Genomic DNA, 22,036 nt, shown 5'->3' with positions numbered 1-22,036 from the left:
CAAATTAAAAAAAGATTATCCATTAAACACTCAAAAATTATTTTTCTAAAAGTTGATTTCACACTACAAGAAAAATGAGTTCTCTCAACGCCTAAATAGAGCGTCGGGAGTTAGGTCGTCGGGAGAGACCGTCTCTCCCGACGACGTAAAGGCCCCTCGGGAGTTCCCGGGGCTTGATCAAGTGTTTCTCTCAAACCAACTTATTTCATTAGTTTATAATAATTATTATTTTTTCAAAAACTATTTTGAGTGATGGTCAAATACTCCAATTATTTCAACTCAACTTATCTTTAAAATTAAATACCTAAAATGTTAAATCAAACACATTGTAAATTTTTAAACTTATAGATCAAATAAACACAATCGATGGAATTTAGTCTTTATTACTAGGTTGTTTTTTTTTTCCATGAGTTCTTAAAAAAATGTACTCGTGTCTAATGAGTTTAAACAATATGTATAAATGATCTTTCAAGTTCTAATAAAATTGTAATCAAACCCCATAACGAAGAGTTGACTAGACTTTAAATGGGATCAAGGTTGGTAAGCTTATTTAGATGGGAAAAAATTTGATGTTGGATTCAAAAATAAAAATAATTTTTTTTTTTAGGTTCATCGTTCCCTCCTCTCAATCAAGTGATCGAGGGAGAGGGAAATCGACATTTTTTTTTCTTTGAGAAAATAAAACGACTTTTCTATACCTAAAACAAAAGTTACATCATATTATTATTTATTTTCAATTAAACGTGCCACATTAGCCATATTAAGTCTACTCATTTATACAATAAATATATAAAATGGGTTATGAGGAATAAATCTTTATGTCTCCATTTTACCCTTCCATCTTTTACCATTCATATTTCGTTCATTACAACTATTCAAGTCAAAGTAGCACATCCTTTTGTGTATGAGTGTGATATAAACCATAGATGTGAAATATCACGATTTTATGTTAGAGATATATATAATAAAAGGTAAAAACGGACAATTGCATCTTCTATCTCGTTACAACTATGCAGGTCGAAGTGGTGTGCTATAGATTGAAGTACCTATCAGACACAAAATAAAAGTTTAGAGACCAATTAGAAATTTTAAAAGCTCATTGAACTCTTAAAAAAAAAAATCGAAAGTTCATGGACTAAATTTATATTAACCAACACATTGGAGAAAATTAATATCTCTTGTGGAAATGTACACACCACATGATTAACATTTTTTTGTACGAACGACTAATTTTTTAAAATTAAAATACCGTTTTAGTTTGTACTTTTAAATGTCTAATTTTAATTCTTGTACTTTCGATAAAAATCTTAAATTTAGTTTTTCAATTTTTATTTATTAAATTTGATTAAATAATAATAATAACTTTCATACAAGAAAAGATACCCTGTGAATATATTTTCACAAATTGTAAAGAAATGCTAATAAAGAAGAAATATTTTTTAAAAAATCAACAACAAACCTAACTGCATTGACTAATTTTAAGATGTATTGATATTCATAGTACATGTATTAAAAGCCAATATTTTCACAAGACCAAAAATGAAACAAAATTTAAAGTAAAAAAACCAAAATTGTATTTTAATTTTTTTTTTTTTTACCTAAACAAAAAATAAACTTGAATACCCAATTTGGAATATAATATTATCTACTAAATTACTAAAAACCTAAGCATAATTAAACTGGTTAATACATTATATATGATTAATAAAGAATAGAGAGAAATGGTGTTGAAAAGAAGAACCAATGGCATGATATATATATTCATAGTTTCTCAACAACCATCTTTATTAGGTTTCTTTTGTCTCTCCACCTGAAATTTTTCTTACTGTTTTTTAACCTTTTTGTGGTGTATCCTTCTCATTTGCCCTTTACACTCCATTCTCATGTCAACAACAGCCAACCAAATTATCTCTCTATCTCTCTTTCTCTCTACATAAAACAAGAAAAAGAAAAAGGACCAATATTTAGGCTGCTTTGTGTACACTCAATTTATTTGCCCAAAGTCAAACTTAACTATATATATATATATATACACAAAAAAAGTTGCTTGTGATATTTAGCCACCAAAGACAACAATTAATTAGGGGTGGTAACCCTATTAAGAAGGGTTTTTGGTTGGAATTAAATGCATTTTTCATCCTACCCAATTCTCTGATTTGATAAGAAAATGATTTTGGGTGTGTTTGGAATACATTTCCAAATGTTTAATTTAAAAAATAAGTCATTTTTAGAAAAAATTAAAATGTTTGATAGCCTCTTAAAATAGTTTTTAAGTGTATTTTATCTTAAATATTTAAATAAAAATGTATTTATTGAAAAGTCAATCCAAACGGAGCATTTGTTTCACACATAAATGATTATGTATAGTTATTATTTGTTTGGTTTATAGTTAAACCATATATTAATAACTATGTTGAAAATGTAACCTTTCAAAATTAAAATTTAAAATAAATTTATATTGTAAATTATTTACTATTTTACTTAGTAATTACCTTATTATTAATAATAATAATAATAATCTCATTTTAGTCGTGGAAAGTTTTTATTTTATGGTTATGAACTTTTCAAAAGATCTAGAATTTGAATTTTCAGGTTTGTTTTGTTTTATGATTAGTTCGTGAAATTAAAAAATACAACTACTTTTGTTTACATTTTTTTTTAACAAATAGATAAAATGCGTGGTTTTAAGTAGAAAATTTTACAGTAGTGTGATCAACCATAATAACTTTGACAATATACATATTCTGCAACTAAAGATTAGGTGACAAAATAATGAAACTATTATTGTATGTAGGCATGAGTGCATACCATGTGTTGGTAGAGATATCTACGAGACGGCTTTCCATTTCATTTCTCATCTCCGTAAAATTTTAACATATATGAATTAATATTGAAAAGTTTTAATTAAATGGTTAAATTTTTTACTAATATTTTTAATATAATTAACTTCACAAAGACAATTTGAATTTAAAGATAAATTACTCAAATTTTTTCTAATAGAAGAAAACAATTACCTATCAAGTTATATATGTGTGCGCGCACACAATTCAAATATAATCATTATCTTAGCTATTAAACAATAAAACATGAATTTTAAATATAATATTTATATAACACTAATAATATAACAACAATGATTATAATAAATTAGTCCCGTTTCCATTTCACTTGTAGAGAATTTTTTTCCTACTTCCTTTCCATTCTCTACCACTTTTGACATTTTTTTTTAATAGAAATAACTCTTTTAAAAGAGATGTGTATTAACAAAATTGGAAGTTAGAATCCAAAATCAATTTAATTGATTTGAGGTTTATTAGACCTTAAAATTTTCTCTGTTTCTTGAGTATTTAGGTTTTATTAGAAGTCACACAGCTTGTCAAACCAAAACTCTTTCTTAGAAGCATATGGAAATAGCCAATAGGTCAATTAAATAAAAGCAGTAAAAAAAGTGGGATTAATTAAATAAAAAAAAATGTTGGATTTAAATGTGAAACTGTGGATTTTATTGTTGAGAGTAGGAGGAGCCTTCTCTCAATTCTTCTACATTTATTCATACAACTACCTGCAACAACTGTCTTTTTATTTTTAATAATATAATTTAATTTACTTATTATCGCCATCAATCAAAGATTCAAAGATGGAAATAATATTTTTTTATAATGGGATTTTTAAATCAGAGAAGGGTTGTTTCGGGGTCATATATCTTGTATATTGTTTTGAGAAGAGATTAGATAATTAAAAGAAAAAAAATGATGCTTTGAGATTTAAGTTGAATTTTTCCAAACATAGTCTTTGGTGGATAATATTTAGTAATTTTAATATAGGTATTGAAAGGATGGATTGTAGTTCGTTGCCAGATCTAAAGGTTATTCGTTATGCCATGGAAACTACTGTTTTGAAAGCAAATTCGGTATGAATCGTTGTTGTCGGTTATTCCCTAAGATTAACACAACTCCCCCTACAGACATGCACTCGTCGGACGAGAGAATTGGAATTAGAAGAGAGAAAAGAGTTTGATCATAATCAAAATTAAGAAAGCAAATGAAGAGCATGTGTAATTTTCAAATCTAGACCACTGGTTTTTTTTAAGAGACTGAAGAAGATGAAGGAAGAACGTTGGAAAAAATAAATAAATTCCAAATCTGGAAATAATGACTCAATTAAAACCCACAAATTTTTTTAATTTTAAAACGGTTTAAAGGTTTAAAAAGGAAATAAAACAAAAAGAAATAAAATATGGAAAATTCTTATTAAAAAAATCCCAAATATATTTACACTTTATAGCAAAAAGTTCCAAAAGTGCACTTTTGGAACTTTTTGCTATAATGTATAAATATTTTTAAAATATTTTTTATATTTAAAAAGGTCCCATAAAATATTTCTTTTTTTTTTTTTCGAACAAGTTTGGTTGCCCGAGCCCGCCCGAGCGAACAGCAGCAGCGCGCACGTGTGGAAAAATGCCCTCTACTACCCCTCTACCCACATTTGCAAGTCATTAGAGGTGCTCTTCTCAGGTGACCACTCTCATCCATATAAAGATTTTATTTATCCTGTGGTATTGTAGCTTATAATTGTATTGTACAAACAATTTATTTATCTAATAAAGTAAGAGGTATTTATTTGATATTTAGTTACATTAACCCACAAAAGCTAATAAACTAAGATCCAAGGTCATCTTCTGTAAGTTAAACATGTATGTGAAGACATACAGGTGGATTATGTTTAAGTGATAACCTAAATGGTCTGTAGTAGATAGATAAGGTTGGATACCTTATCCCCGTGACATACGAATACGACCCACTTTGTAGTTGTTACAATTGTTGTAAAGTATTGTTGTAAAGTGCTACAAATAATATAATCCTGATTATTCATGTGGAGACATATGAGTGGGGGTATTATATACAAAGAGTTTATATAAAACTAGACCATGAAATGAATAGTTTATAACACCGTTACTAAAAGAGACTTACATTTCACCAAGATGACCATAGGTGATTTGACCTCAATCTTTAGTGAGTTGTGAACTCCTACCTATGAAGGTGGTTCTTTGATCTACATGGGTGAGAGTGACCAGTTTTGCTGACTCAATATGCCTATCATTTTGGAGATTCGTTTGATTGAGGAGTTGGAAATACAGCTACTCAAGAAAGATTTCACTCTTTCTCTATTGTTAGGGCAAGTAGATAAATTGCTTTCTTAAAGGCTGATTCCGGGACTTGAATAATGTGGCGCCATACCCTCTTCTGACCTGAGAGGGGTTCGGTTATAGTTGGACTATGACTAATTATTCATTAGATGGATTAGTGACACTTATGAAGTTAGATATAACTATAGGGACAAAACGGTAATTTTGGCCCAACTGTATTTACGAGCAATTTATGGAGGGAATACACTGTTGATTGGTTATATTCAATGGATACAAAAATATATCTGTAATGCGAAGTATGCAGCTGTTGGTCTTTAGTGGAGTGACCGACAGTTAATGGAAGTTGATTAATTTAATTAAAGAGTTTAATTAATTGATCAAGTACCATTTAAGCTTCAAGGTTCATAAGGTGTCCTTGTTAGCTCAATAAGGTTTAATGAGAATCAAATTAATTTTGGATTAATTTAAATTGTTCAAATTAATAAAGGGAATTAATTATATAAAATATAATGTATATAATATATATATTGTACATTATAATATAAAGTTTTATTTGAGAGAAATAATATTTGAATACGATTCAAATAGTAAGTATATGAATATGATTCATATAAAAGCTATAGGTTAAAATTAATGAGAATATGATTCATATTAATTCTAGAGGTTATTTGAGAGATTAATAAACTATAGATTATATTATATGCAATATAAGAAGTTATACGTTATATGAGATATAACATATAGTATATTTTAATATATTAAAGTTAGTTTAATATAATTGTATATATTAAGGTGGTTAGTTTTTATTTAATTTAAATTTTGAATTTCAAAATTAAATTCAAAATTAGTTTTTTCCTTTTGAATTTTTTAATTAAAAAAATTAATTGAAAGGGAGTTATTTTAACTTGCCCTCTCTTTCCCCTTTAATCTCTCAACATTTTACGTGAAATTTATTCACATTATTCCATAGAGAAGTTACTCTCATCTTCCTTCTTGAGTTGCTCTCTAGATCTCAAAAGAACGATTTGTGAATTATTTTTTCTCTCAAACTAATCCCTCTCCCTACCAAAATTCTTCTACTGAAGCTCACACCTCTCAATATTCTCTACCTTGAGAATAACAAAGATACGTTTGTGGTGGTTTTTGGATTTTGGAATTTCATTTGCTGTGCTCATGTGTTAAAGTGAGGCTGATTAAGTTGTTCATGCAATACACTGGGAGAGAAATCGTGAAAAACTAAGTCTTTACGGGCAAGTGACCTTTTGATCCCTTATTCTTCTCAAATTATTGAGAACTGCATGCTTAATTAGAATGTTATATTTGACTTTCTGTCCTCTGTGTAATTAAAAGTTCTGTAAAATTAAAATTGGGGCACGATCATTTCGCTGTGGGTAGTCACGTACTCTTCTAAAGGTTCCCTCAATGGTTAAGGTGGATGTGACTGACTAGATGAACCGATATCAACAACTCTTGTTGATGTACTAGGCTCTTCAACAACTCTTACTGAAGGTTCAGTAGTTTCATTGGAACGATAGTTTAACACTACTTTACTGTGCGGTTTATGCTCTCTGATGTGATCCTTTTCAAAAAATGTAGTGTTTGTCGATACAAACACTTTATTATCTTCAGGATTATAAAAGTAACCACCTCTCGTTTCTTTTGGATAGCTTACAAATAGGCATAATTTTGAACGAGATTCTAATTTCCTAGGATTAGCCTCAAGCACATGTGTCTGGCAATCCCAAATCCTGAAATGACATAAAAACTACCTTTACGGTCATTCCTTAATTCCAAAAGTGCTTTAAAAACACTATTGGATGGAACACAGTTCAAAATATAGGTTGCAGTATGTGCTTTATAACCCCAAAATAAATCAAGTAAATGAGTGCAACTCATCATAGACCGAACCATGTACAACAAGGTTTGACTTCTCCTTTCTAATACATCATTCTGCTAAGGTGTACCAGATGCTGAGAGTTGGGATACAATTCTGTTGGAGTATACTAGCATGCAGCGGAAGCAACAAGAATCAATAAACATTATAATCCATTAATTTTGACTATAAATATAGCATGTTCAAAACTAATAAGAGGGTTTTGAAGACATACCTTTGTAGAATCACTTGAATCTCAAATTCAGCTGCAAGTCTTCTCCAAATCTACTTGTGAACCACCTGAAGGCCTTCTCTACTATTGTCTTGGAGCCTTAGATTGAGTTGTGGGACTCCAAATAAGCTTGAATAAAAGAAATTTGGAGAAGAAGCTCACTGATGCACCATTGAAGAACACCTTCTTCAACCTCAAGTTTCTTTAGTAAAAAACTTTCAAGTGCTTCAGTTTGCATGCTTGATTCTTAGCCCAATCTCCTCTATTTATTGCAAGACCATCATGCAAAATAGGTTGTTGAATCAGGAGCAACTCATGCTTGGAGATTGACTCAATATGAAGGTGGGAAATGAGTGAGCTACTACAAAGAAGAAAGTGGAGTTCTCCCACTTTTTCCATTTTCAAGTTTTCCAATTTTTTTATTTTTAAATTGATTTCCAAAATCTTTTTTTTTTCAAAATTGAAAATTTTATTAATTTTACAAAATTAATTCATTAATAAATTTTCTTATAAAATTAATAATACTTAATCAAATAATTTAATTAATTCTAATTTATTCAATATCAAATATTAAATTAATTTTAACACAAACTTCACCATCATGAATCCATACTCATGAATTTAATATTTAAAGCATATTTAAATATTAATTGATTCTCCAATTCCGTTTAATTCTAGAATTATCCGCGTAATTATATCACATATAATTACTAATTCTCTTAATTCTAATTTGAATGTTTCAAATTAACTTATCACGCTACTCTAAGACTAATCCATTTACGAGCTAGTAAGGGGACCTCGTGAACCTACAGATCATGGGCTCTAACGATCCGAGATTAATTGGTTAAACTTTTTACATAAAATTAACCCTTTTTCATTAGCTGCTAGGTCACTCCACTAAAGTCCAGAGTTGAACTCCCCTTACTGTAGATATATTATATCCACTCGATATAACAATGATTAGTAAGTTAACCTAGGGGCGTTCATGGGTTGTGTTGGGTTGGGTTGAAAGATTTTTTAGGCCCAATCCAATTGTTCGGGTTGTAAATTTCTTCAACCCAAATAATCCTTATTAAAAAATGAACCCAACCCAACCCACGAAATATTTAGGTTGGGTTGGTTGGGGTTAATCGGGTCATTTGTCTAAAATTTTGTTCTAAAAAGAAGCACAACGTAAATATATAATAATCTTATTTAGTTATTTTCATATATTGAATTAAGATTAACAACTCGATTTCAATTTATATAGTGAAAATTTTCTTTCTAAGGTGCAAAGAAACTACATTTAAGAGTTATTAAAAAAATATTGAAATTAAATAAAATTAAAATTAATATATGTATAAATAATCGTGTTATATTTTAAAGTTAATAATAAATTCGGGATGGTTCGAGTTGGTTTGGGTTATATTAGATAAACCTATGAACCAACCCAACCCATAAAATTTTCATTTATTTGAACCCAACTCAACCCAAACCGCACGGGTTGGGTTGGGTTGATAGATTTTTTTGGGTCATCGAGTTTTTTGAACTCCCCTAAGTTAATCCTTTACAGGTTGTTTATAATAACGATTGGGTCAAATGTCTGTTTTACCTCCGAGATTACCTATTGTTCCTTAAGTCCCACCGATCCTCTAGTGAACAATTGGTTTGTGATTCGATCAAAAAATTGAGTCCCTCTCGAGCCAATGAGAGGGTGGGGTCCCTTGTTCAAGACCCGAAGTCAGCACTTAAGGGAACAACCTCTCTAATATCCCTGAAAGTGGGTAGGAGTGAACTCCATCTTGCACCCTATGTCCCAAAATCATATCTTTGTATAACCTTTTGAATCACGAATTCAGTTACAAATCTTCTCCAAATCTTATCGTGAACACCTCAAGGTCTTCCCTACTATTCTCTTGGAGTCTTAGATTGAGTTGTAGGACTCAAAATAATCTTGTATGAAGGGAATTTGGAGAATAAGCTCACTGATGCAACTTGGAGAACACTTCTTCAACCTTACAAGTTTTCAACAAAACTTCAGCAAGTTCATCAGCTATTGCATGCCCAATTTCCACTTCCATCTTCTCTATTTATTGCAGGATAATCATGCATAGAAGAAGGTTGCATGATGTGCAACTCATGCTTGGAAGATTGAAGGAAAATCAAGTGGACTTTGAGTGAGCTAGTTGTTTGTGAGTGGAGAAATCCAACATTTCAATTTTTGTGTTTTTCCAATTTTAATTTTTGTTTTATAAATTGATTTCTAAAACCAGTTTTCAAAATTAAAAACTTTATTAATTTTTTAATAAAATACATAATTATTAATTAATTAAATAATTTAATTAATTCTAATTAATTTAATATCAAATATTAAATTATTTTTACACAAATTCCACCTTCATGAATATAATATTTAAATCATATTTAAATATTAATCAATTCTCTAATTTCGTTTAATTCCAAAATTAAACGCGTAATTATATCTCATATATTACTAATTCCCTTAATTCTAATTTGAACGTTTCAAATTAACTTATCATGCTACTCTAAAGCTAATCCATTTATGAGCTAGTAGGGGATCTTGTGAACCTACAGATCATGGGCTCTAACGATCCGAGATTAATTGGCTAAACTTTTTACACCAAATTAACCCCCATTCGTTAACTAATGGGTCACTCCACTAAAGCTCATAGTTGTACTCCTTTCACTGTAGATATATTATATCCACTCGATATAACCATGATTAGTAAGTTAACCCTTTAAAGGTTGTTCGTAATAATGGTGGGCCAAATGTCTGTTTTACCCCCCGAGATTACCTCTTATTTCTTAAGTCCCACTGATCCTCTAATGAACAATTTGTTTGAGATCCAATCAACAAACCGAGTCTCTCTCGAGCCAATGAGAGGGTGGGGCCCCTTGTTCAAGACCCGAAGTCAGCACTTAAGGGAACAACCTCTCTACTATCCCTAAAAGCGGGTAGGAGTGAATTCCATCTTGCAACCTATGTCCCCAACTATCTACTCGGTATTACCCTTAAAACGGAGGTTTATGAGCCGGTGCTATTAAGACAACTCTCACCTATGCAAATATAAGGATAGTCCCAAACAAACAGGAGTTCATAGTTAGCTCAGGATTAAGGTCAAGTTACCTAGGTCATTGTTTTGAAATAGTCAGTCTTAAACAATAAACAACGTTATAAAGTAAGAGTGACTAATTCTGTAGTCCGATCTTGTACAAACTCATTGCACAGGACGCTCCCACTCCTCATATCATAACATGTACGAATTAAGATCACATCGACTATAGCACTTTACAACTCTTTGTAACAACTATAGAGTGGGCCGCATCCAATAGTGTTACCTGAAGAAAATCTAAACCGAGATCTCCATCTTTCCAAGCCCATTATGCAAGAATACAAAGCATTCACAAATATACAGAATAGTTATGCATCTTATAACAAATTACAACATGCTATCTTAAACAAATACAAAAAGAGAGAGACATAACCTTGAAGAACTATTCTTCTGGAAATCTTTCGCTGTCATTGTTCAGCCAAACCTTTGGCTCTCGTGAGCAATGGAACAATGATCTCTCGCTGTCGCTCCAATCGTCTAGCCAACAATTTCTCACTGTCGCTTGCAATCACGAAAAAACTTCTCCACAAACAAACACCCTTCAACGCTACCACTAAAACCTTGGTATTCTCGGAGTGAGAATCCAGGAGGTGTAGGCTCTGTGTGGATTTGGTAGAGGGAAGGAGGAATCCAACAACCGAACTACACGACCAAGCAAGTGAGAGAAGGAATCTATCTATCGCATAGATTGAGAATGTTTGATCGTTTAGTAAAGCTCGCTTACACGATCATTTAGCAAAACTCACTTGATCGCTTAGAATGTCGCTTACACGATCGTTTAGTAAATATCTCGCCATCGTTTAGTCTCTCGTGAGGGCTGTCGTGTAGGCTCTAGTGAGTAAACGATTAGTGAATTACTTAATAAAGTGATCCTTTACAAAAATGAAAACTCCTTTTATTTTATCCTTCGGTTATTAAAAAAAAAAAAAAAACTGAAATTAACCTCCCACTTGTAAGGTTAATGGAGAAAAGAATAACCAATTCAACAATTATCTAATAATTGTTTAATTATAAATAAATATAATAATTAACTTATCATATTATATTTATAACTTATAGTTTTAATATCACATCATATGTAATATTTAAACCATAGTCTTTTTCTCCTTTATTTAATATAAATCATATTTATATCAACTTCCTCCAATTAATGTATCTCATACATCAAATCAATTATATGACATATAATTGAACCAGTTTAATTATATCATATATAATCAAACTCCCTTTTTGTCAATTTGAACACTTCAAACTGACCCAAAAGCTGATTATCAACTCGAATCCATTGAGCTATCAAGGGGACCTTATGGACCTGTAGTTTGAAGCTCCAACGGTACGTGAAGAACTGACTAAACTATTTAGTCCCGAGATCCACCATCCGTTAACTGCCAGACACTCCACTAAAGACCAACAGATGCACTCTCCGCACTACAGAATATTTCTATCTCCATATAACCAATCAACAGTGCAATAACCCTTCACAAATCGCTCGTAAGTACAGTTGGGCCAATTTACCGTTTTTCCTTTGTAGTTACATCTAACTCCTTAAGTACCACTGATTTCTCTAGTGAACAATAAGTCATAGTCCTACTATGACTGGGTCCTCTCTTCCAAAGAGGGGGTGTGGTCACTATGTTCAAAACTCGGAATCAACCCTTAAGAGAGCAATTTATCTACTTACCCCTGCTTTGGGGAAGGAGTAAATTTCGTCTTGTGTAATTGAGTTCCCAACTCCCCAATCAGATAAATTCCTAAAAAGGTAGGCTTGTTGAGTTGGCAATCTCACCAGTCTTACCCATACTAATCAAAGGACCACCCTCAAAGGCAGGATTAAGGTCATGTCACCTATAATTATTTTAGTGAAATGTAAGTCTCAATTATCAACGACGTTATATAAAAAGATTAATTATCTCGTGGTTCGGTCTTATACAAACTCTTTGTATAAGACACCCTCGCTCACATGTCTCCACATGAATGGTCAAGATCAGACCATTTGTAGCAGTTTACAACACTTGTAAACATCTACAAAGCGGGCAGTATCCGTAGTATCACCAGGATAAGGTATCCCTTCTTTATCCTTATACTACAGACCATTTAGATTATTACTTAGGGCATGATCTACTTGTATGTCTCAAATACATGTTAAGTTTACATAAAATAACCACGGATCTTAGTTTATTGGATATGAGTAAATGTAAATAAAATAACTCTTATTTTATTAATAACAATGTGTACAAACTATTTACAAACTACGAGATTCCGGGAGAATTAGGACACTAATCCCAACAATCTCCCACTTATCCTAATCCCTTGGGGGACTAATGTACAATACATGAAAACAGTACAATATACAATAAACTAGGGCATACTCTATACCCCAGTATCATCTCCCACTTGCCTTAGACAAGATGTCGCATGTCTCATAGACTCAGACTCTCCAGATGACCCTTGAACACTTTAGCCATGAAAGCCTTTGTAAACAGATCAACAACGTTGTGCTCCGACGCGATCTTCGTGACTATCATATCACCGTGATGCACAATCACCCTGATCATTCTGTTTGATATGTTTGCCTCTACGATGACTCCGAGGTTCCTTTGAATTTTCCACAGCCCTGCTGTTATCACAATAGAGTGTGATCGACAGACATATTGGAACAACTTTCAAACCTGTAAGGAACTTCCTAAGCCAAACAACCCATTTAGCAGCTTCACAAACGGCTACATATTTGGCTTCGATAGTGGAGTCCGCGATGTATGCTTGCTTTATGCTTCGCCAAACTACGACCCCTCCATTCAGAGTGAACACTGACCCTGATGTTTATTTCCGAGAATCTCTATCAGTCTGAAAGTCAGAGTCTGTATATCCTATAAGGATCAAATCCTTATCTCCATACATGAGCATATATATCTCTCGTTCTCCGAAGATACTTGAGAATCGTTTTGACTGTCGTCCACTCATCTAAACCTGGATTGGATTGATAACGATTGACAATCCCTACTGCATAGCAAATGTCAGGTCTAGTACATTACATTGCATACATAAGGCTTCCAATAGCCGAAGCATAAGAAATCCGTCTCATTTCCTCAACTTCTTGAGGTGTCTTAGAACATTATTCCTTAGACAAAACAATTCCATACCTGAAAGGTAACAAACTCCTCTTGGAATTCTACATCCTGTACCTGATCAATATTTGATCAATGTACGATGTCTGAGACAAGGCCAACCTCTTGTTCTTACAATCCTGAATGATCTGGATCCCTAGAACATACTATGTCTCTCCCAAATCTTTCATTTGTAATTGGGCGGCTAACCACTTATTAATGTCAGTCAGAAAAGCTACTGAGCTGTTGATGATTTTCTTGTAAACACAAGGCTCATCAACAATCCGATCAAAGCCAAACGATTTGACCGCACTATCAAATCTAATGTTCCATGATCTAGATGCTTGTTTTAGCCTATAAATGGACCTATTAAGCTTGCAAATTCTTTGCTCTTGATCTAGAACAACGAATCCCTCTAGTTGATCCATGTAGATGGTCTCTTCAAGATTATTATTCAGAAAGGCAGTCTTAACGTTCACTTGTCGTATCTCATAATCATAAAATGTGGCTATGGACGGATTATCCTGATAGACTTCAACATGGCAACAGGTGAGAAAGTTTCCTCATAGTCCACTCCCTCGACCTAGGTATAACCCTTTGCCACGAGTCTAGCCTTAAAGGTCTGCACCTTTCCATCTACACCTCGTTTTCTCTAGTAGATCCACTTACACCCTATAGGTTTTACCCCATCAGGCAGATCCACAAGTTTCCAAATAGAATTGAAGTACATAGACTCCATTTCCTGATTCATGGCTTTAATCTGCTCATCTTTGTCAACATCCTCCATTGCCTGCTTATAAGACAATGGATCCTCAACTCCATCATCAAACATGATGTTTTGGGCTTCAGCCAAACCCATGTATGATCCAATGAGTTCATAACCCTCCTACTACATCGAGGCAGTCTTAACTTTTGAGATGGTTGACTAGATGAACCAACATCAACAACTCTTGTTGATCCATCAGTTTGTTCAACAACTCTTGTCGAACTCTCAGTAGCCTCACTAGAAATCTCATATAAAACAAGCTTGCTTCGTGGTTTATGATCCCTAATGTGGTCTTCTTCCAAGAAGATAGCATTTTTCGACACAAACACTTTGTTTTCACTCAGATCATAGAAGTATCCACCCCTCGTTTCCTTGGGGTATCTTACAAACAGGAAAACTTTCGAACGCGGTTCCAACTTTATAAGGTTAGCCACTAGCACGTGGGCTGGACATCCCCAAATCTTGAAGTGGCGTAAACTACCTTTATGACCTCTCCATAGCTTAAAAGGTGTTTCAGAAACACTTTTCGAGGGAACGTTGTTCAAAATGTAACATGGAATCTCCACTGTAAATCCCCAAAATGAATCTGGAAGATGAACATAACTCATCATAGACTAAACCATGTCCAATAGGGTTATGTTTCTTCTTTCTGATACACCATTCTGTTGAGGTGTACCTCGGGTCGAGAGTTGGGACGTGATTTCATGTTCTATCATATAGTTATGGAATTCGAGGTCCGTATACTCTTCACCACGATCAGATCTAGTGTTTTTATCTTATTACCTAACAAGTTTTCAACTTCAGTCTTATACTCCTTGAATTTGTTAAGGGATTCAAACTTACGTTGCATTAGGTATAGATACACGTATCTTGAATAATCATTTATGAAAGAGAAGAAATATTCATATCCACCTCGAGCTCGAACATTCATCGGACAAAAGAGGTTTGAATGTATAAGCTCCAAGGTTTCCTCGGCTTTATAACCTTTTTCAGTAAAAGGTTGTTTGGTCATCTTGCCATCAATGCATGATTCACATACTGGTAAGGAGTTTTCTTCTAAACTCTCTAGAAGTCCACATTTCACCAACTTCTCAATCTTATTGAGGTTGATGTGACCTAACCTTAGAAACCAAAGATAGGCGTTTTCCTTAGGAGAAACCTTTGGTCTTTTTGCAGTTGTCGCGGTCCTGAACATTTCAGTATTAAGCAAGGCTTTATGACTAATGGCCTTAGTACATATAAGTTATTTTCCATTGAACCAAAACCAATCTCCATACCATTCTTGAAAATAAACACTTTACTCTAAAAAAAGGAGACAGTATAACCTTGTTCAATAAGACAAGAAATTGAGATTAAGTTCCTCTTGATATGAGGAACTACAAAAACATTATCCAATAATAGATAAAGTTACTTGTCCAAAAATAACTTCAGCCTGCCTACAGCAACAGCTGAAACAACCTCACCAGTACAAACTCAAAGAGTCAACTCTTCTTCTTCCAATGTTTTCCAGGAACTAAGTCCTTGGTAGGAAGAACTTACGTGATTGGTACCACCTGAATCAAGTATCCATACAGAATCATCATTCTCTACCAAACACGTCTCAGAGACAAATAAATTGCATTTACTGTCTTTAGATTTCTTCCTCTTCTAGAGAATAGTGGGATCAGTATCAGAACCTAAATAATCTTCAAGTTCCATTTCAGAGAACAATTCTCGTCGATGAACTTCTCCAAAGCCAGCAACAATTGCTTTCTCTTTTAGTCCCTTGACATTCAAGAAAAATCGGAGGTTATCTTGGGAACTGACACTACTAGTTTCTTTGTCATCCATCCCTTTATGCACAAAAAGTGAGAACTGACGTTCAAAAAATTTTTGCAAAGAGTCCATGATCTTACGTGCAATGACCATGTTCTCAACCCTTTTAGCCAATGCATCAGGTATGCTAGCCAAAATATGAAGCCGAGCCAATGAGTTAGCCTTCATCCGCACCCCATATGCATTACGAACATTTCGCGGTGCATCAAGGGCCAGGACTTGAGGATACTCCACAACTGTGACAAATTCGAGGTTGTTTACCACGAAATATGTTTTAAGAGACTTTTTCCAATGTATGTAATTGGTCAAAGTAAAAGAGGCAACTACCGAAAAGTCATACACGTTGCTGGAAAAAAAACACATTGATCTACATTAGATTTTAGCAAATACTTGTGAAAAAAACATCCAACATAGTTTAGCAAAACTTAAATAAACCCCGTGTGACATCTAGTTTCGCAATGACGCTTCAGTGGTTTAGGACAAAAGCCACCGAAAGGTAGTCAATTTATCCCTCCTCTTAATTAAGAGACTCTCAAACACTCATTAATACTAGAACAACCCTTGTTCCTATAACGACTAGCCATCATGGATTTGGTCAAGAAATTATTAACTTGCTTAACAATTTCCCGTAAGTTTGACCCTTCATTTTAGATCCTAGAGTTCCGCCTCAAGTAAACAATCCGAAGGGAAAAAATCCAATTGGGGCAAAAACTAAAACGATCCTATCCATTTCTAGAGTTCACCTTGATATTGACCAACCACACAAAACCATCCGAAGGGTGACGCTCCCAGGGCACCACGAGGCAGCGCAAGAAGATCTCATGGTGCAAACCAATGAAAGAAACCACAAGACATATTGACACACATCCTTCACCCACTTACTATAAACACTCTCTCCATCCACCTTGATATTGACTCATGCAAACACCATCTGAAGAGGGATGCTCCCAGGGCACCACGAGACCAAGCATGAATCTCACGGCGTGAACATTAAGGGAGAAACATGAGTGGAATTGACATATCATATATATCTTTTCCTTCCACTGAGTATTTTATAACCTAGGGTTTAGTTTACTTAGAAAAAACACGGCTAATGATTTTAACTGAGTGACTTTTTAGGTTTGCCCAAAAGTAACTCTTACTTTGAAAAGTTGAACAACTTTTGATCATCATTCATTAAACTCTATAACGAGGTCTTTGACCAACTATTGCATGCTTGTGATAACTTGTAGAAATACAAGTTATTTATTTCACCTTATCTAGATATTGTGGCCAAAAGTTAGTAAATATACGCTGATTGTATAAAGATTAGCTTAGAATTACAAAAATTATAAATGATCGCAATTACACCCACTAACGCCACAAAGATGGAGGACAAGCCGAGTTTTACTCTGTTTTGCAGGAAACCAAGTCACCGTTTGCGCTCAAGGCTCTCGAGAAACTGATCAACGCATCTCTGTCACATTGCGTCGGCCAATCAACAATGAAGAAACGATTACCGCAATGACGACATAATACGACAGTCGATCCAGGGCTGACTTTCAACTGCATGCGGTAATAAAAACAACACCGTATGCGAACTCACGATCAAAAGATGCAGCTGAGCAATGCAAAAGCGGAGGATTGAGACATGCGTACAACTAACAGTTGTGAAGAATTGACGATCTGATTGTATAACAGAAGGAATAATATCCCTCCATCTACGAAATTACCATAACCATCAGTGAGGACCACAAGGCCAGAGTCAAAGATCTGCACCTATAAATACCCCATAGATTTCAGATAAAACTTATGCTACTTGATATGGGGCGAATTGCTGCTAAAGTGTTGAGAGAAAAGGCTGAGCTGAGTGCTTAATTGAAGATATCCGGGAAGAAGACGAGATAAGGCCAAGGGATGAATCTCAGATCTAATCTGGCAAATACCCAATCGAAAGCTGTGTGCATAGATCTCTGCTACCGGTGGAGCAAGCCTGAGAGGGAAGCTCTTCCTACCATCAAATTCATCCTATCCGACATGCAGATCTCCATCGAATTAGTGCCAAGACATTGGCACTTGTTTGTATCTGTTCTATCTCTTTCATCGTTGTATTTCACTTTCTCTTTATCTTTTCATTCACACACCATGTATCAAACGCTTAATGGATATATTAAATGTTTGGATAGCTTTCATATACCATTCCCTGCCTATTTTCGTTCCTCCATTAATCATTTTTTCCATGATGTCTTTTCAATCCCCTGATAGCTAATATGAATCAAACAAGTACTTAATCTGTATTAAAGGTATAAAATGCATTTTGCTAAGTCATGCTAGACGGCATCTTCACCTGTGAGAGCAGAAGTGAATATGTCATTCTGATCTATTGAGAGAGGAATGCGTTAACTAAAGCGAGTAGTACTTCTAGACATGGAAGCAACCTTGTGTTCATTACATTATTCTCTGTTTCACCACAGACATGTGGAAGCGTGGCCGATCACTGAAAAGTATACGCCAAGAGAAGAGCGGAATAGTATTTCTAGCTTCAACACAATTGAGAACTTGCGCTATTTATATTATTTATCTTTCTCTTTCTATTCTGTTCATAAGACTTGTTGTCACATTCCACGTCTTTGTATAACTTTCACAGCCAGCCTTAACCCAGTGTCTTGTAACATGAAGCCTGTATCTCTATTATCTAGCTTAGGTTTATTGTATTTTATTTTATTAACGCATCTTTACTACTTTACTTGATTTTGTCGCAAATTATATACCTATACAAACACATTTTTAAAGATTGAAAACCTGGTCGCATATACATGAACATACCACAATAACCTAAAATAGTCCCTGAGTTCGACCTCGGACCACACCGAAAAACTTGCGGTGGAATTACACTTGGTTCCATCGTAAGAAAACTTGTGACAATGCATGGCATACTACGTGAACATCCATAATTAACGCATATCTAGCAGTAGTATCGCATCATTTCGAGCATATAACATCTTCAATCACACCTATCAGCAATTCGTCAACAGCTTGCAGTAAATCTAACTAATTCACCTTTCCAGGTAAGTTCCCAGGTAGGGGTGTTTTGTTTCCGTCAGCTTCAATACCCCAGCCTAGATAGAACCCGCCTTAGACAAAAAGTCCTTTATAGATAAATTTAATACAAATTTAATCTTTTATTCCAATCAATTTAATCCTATTAAATCGATTCAAAAGATTAAACTTAGCTATCTAATCTCATTAGAACCATGAACTTAGGTCTATCTCAATCCAATTTTAAAACCCTTTATCTTATCGATTTTAGTTCTAACTTTCATTATAACCCTTATAAACGGAAACAACCAAAATCATCCATAATGCAAAGCAACATATACAAGGCATTCATTACTCTTATAAATAAGCCTAAGTATCATGCTCCACGCATTGTTCATTCATTGCTACTTTTATATAACCCTTATATAACAAAGCAACGAACCAAGCATACATGCTTCCATACACCCTTATATTATAACTCTTATAATATAAAAATGATGCATGAATATGCTTAATTCATGCATAAATATAACTTTTATATTTCATGATGCATGAGCATGCTCTTATGTAATTTAATCATGCAAACTACTATATCATAACTCTTACAATATAGAGATGATGCATGACCAATGCATAACCTCTGGTGGGATTTAAAACTATATGGCATACTATATGACATATAATTTAAACATACATCTCATGTACATTTCCCAAAATTAATGGACAGGGATGATTAACCTCAAAAAAGGGAAATAAAACTATCTATTACATTAAACCATCGAACAAACCGGTTCAACAAGCGAACCGGGTCTTGAACCGCCCAGGCGAAGCTTGTCTTTGTGATCGTTTAGCAAAGATGGTGGAGTAACCGCAATCGTGTAGCAACAATCAAGTACCTTGGACTATGCGATGAAGCATGAAGGCCATTTGATCGTGCAACACACCAAGTTTAAACGCAAGTTTAAACGATCCTGTAGACGACTACTATGCTATGAAGCATGATCATCTAGACGATCGAAGAACAAGTGCTAAGTAACATTTACCCCGCGATCGTGTAGCCAGTGACTATGCGATGAAGCATGTTGGCCTACACAATTGTTTAGTGCGCGCACGTTTACCTTGCAATGAGTATCCCATACTCAACGATCGTTTACCCCATCATTTATATGATCTAACCAATGCTTAGTCTTCTTCTCCATGCCTTGAAGCTTCATCATGAGCGACTCGAACAAACTCAAACACTTGAATTACAGACTCGATAGCAAGTTAATATGCTAAAAAACACAGGGCCCCTTAAAATTAACTTTGAAAATGTAAAAGAAAGAAATAATAAGAGTCAATCATCCTAGAAACTCCATTAATCCATATCTACAAACGCATTTAATACTTAATTAGAATGTAGACATGCTTAACACCCACCATAAAAGTAAATGCAATTTTTTACAGTAATGGATTTGGAATATCAGAACCCGACTCTGATACTAATTGAAGGAAATCTAAACCAGGATCTCCATGAGTGGAAGCATGATCTTTCCAAGCCCATTGTACAAGAATACAAAGCATTCACAAGTATACAGAATAGCTATGCATCTTATAACAAATTACAACATTCTATCTTAAACAAATACAAAAGGAGAGAGACATACCCATGAAGAACTCTTCTTCTGGAAATCTCTCGCTGTCACTGTTCAGCCAAACCTCTGGCTTTTATGAGTAATGGAACAATGATTTTTCGCTATCGCTCCAATCTTCTGGCCAGGAATCTCTCGCTATCGCTTGCAATCACAAACAGACTTCTCCATGAACACTTCTCCACGAACAAACACCCTTCGACACTACCACTCGGCAACCTTGGTATTCTCAGACTGAGAATCTATGAGGTGTGGGCTCTATGTGAATTTGGTAGAGGGAAAGAGGAATCTAACAATCGAACTACATGACCAAGCAAGTGGGAGAAGGAATCTATTTATCGCATAGACTGAGAATGCTTGATCATTTGGTAAATCTCGCTTACGTGAGAATCGTCTAGTCGATCGTTTAGTCTCTCGCTCAATCGTTTACACGATCACTTAGACTCTTGCCTGATTGCTTAGTATCTTGCTTACACGGTCATTTAGAAAAACTCACTTAATCGCTTAGAATCTCACTTACACGATCGTTTAGCAAATCGCGCTTACATGATCGTTTAGCAAATATCTCGCTATCGTTTAGTCTTTCATAAGGGCTATTGTGTAGGCTCTCGTGAGTAAATGTAATTAATAAAGCAATTTGTTACAAAAATGAAAACTCTTTTCATTTTATCCTTCAGTTATAAAAAAAATTGAAATTAACCTCCTACTTGTACAGTTAATGGAGAAAAGACAATTCAACAATTATCTCATAATTGTTTAATTATAAATAAATAAAATAACTAACTTATCATATTATATTTATAACCTATAGTTTTAATATCATATCATATGTAATATTTAAACTATAGTCTTTTCTCGTTTATTTAATATAAATCATATTTATATCAACTTCCTCCAATTAATGTATCTCATACATCAAATCAATTATATCACATATAATTGAACCAATTTAATTATATCATATATAATCAATCTCCCTCTTATCAATTTTAAACACTTCAAACTAACCCAAAAACTGATTCTCAACTTAAATCCATTGAGCTACTAAGGGAACCTTATGGACCTGTAATTTGAAGCTCCAACGGTACGTGAATAATTGACTAAACTCTTTAATCAAGAGATCCACCATCCGTTAACTGTCGAGCACTCTATTAAAGACCAACAATTGCACTCTCCACACTACAGATATATTTTTGTGTCCATATAACTAATCAACACTGCGATAACCCTTCATAAATCGCTCGTAAGTACAGTTGCCACCATTTGTTCGGTCCAGAACTGTTAACCCTTAACAATTCCGCGTAAGTGTAACCTCTCGTTTTCGACCCTAGAGTCCCA

Source organism: Benincasa hispida, chromosome 11, assembly GCF_027475165.1.
Source record: "Benincasa hispida cultivar pf3 chromosome 11, pf3_genome.v1.1, whole genome shotgun sequence".
In the NCBI taxonomy this organism is placed as follows: domain Eukaryota; kingdom Viridiplantae; phylum Streptophyta; class Magnoliopsida; order Cucurbitales; family Cucurbitaceae; genus Benincasa; species Benincasa hispida.
This window is presented reverse-complemented; position numbering follows the sequence as displayed.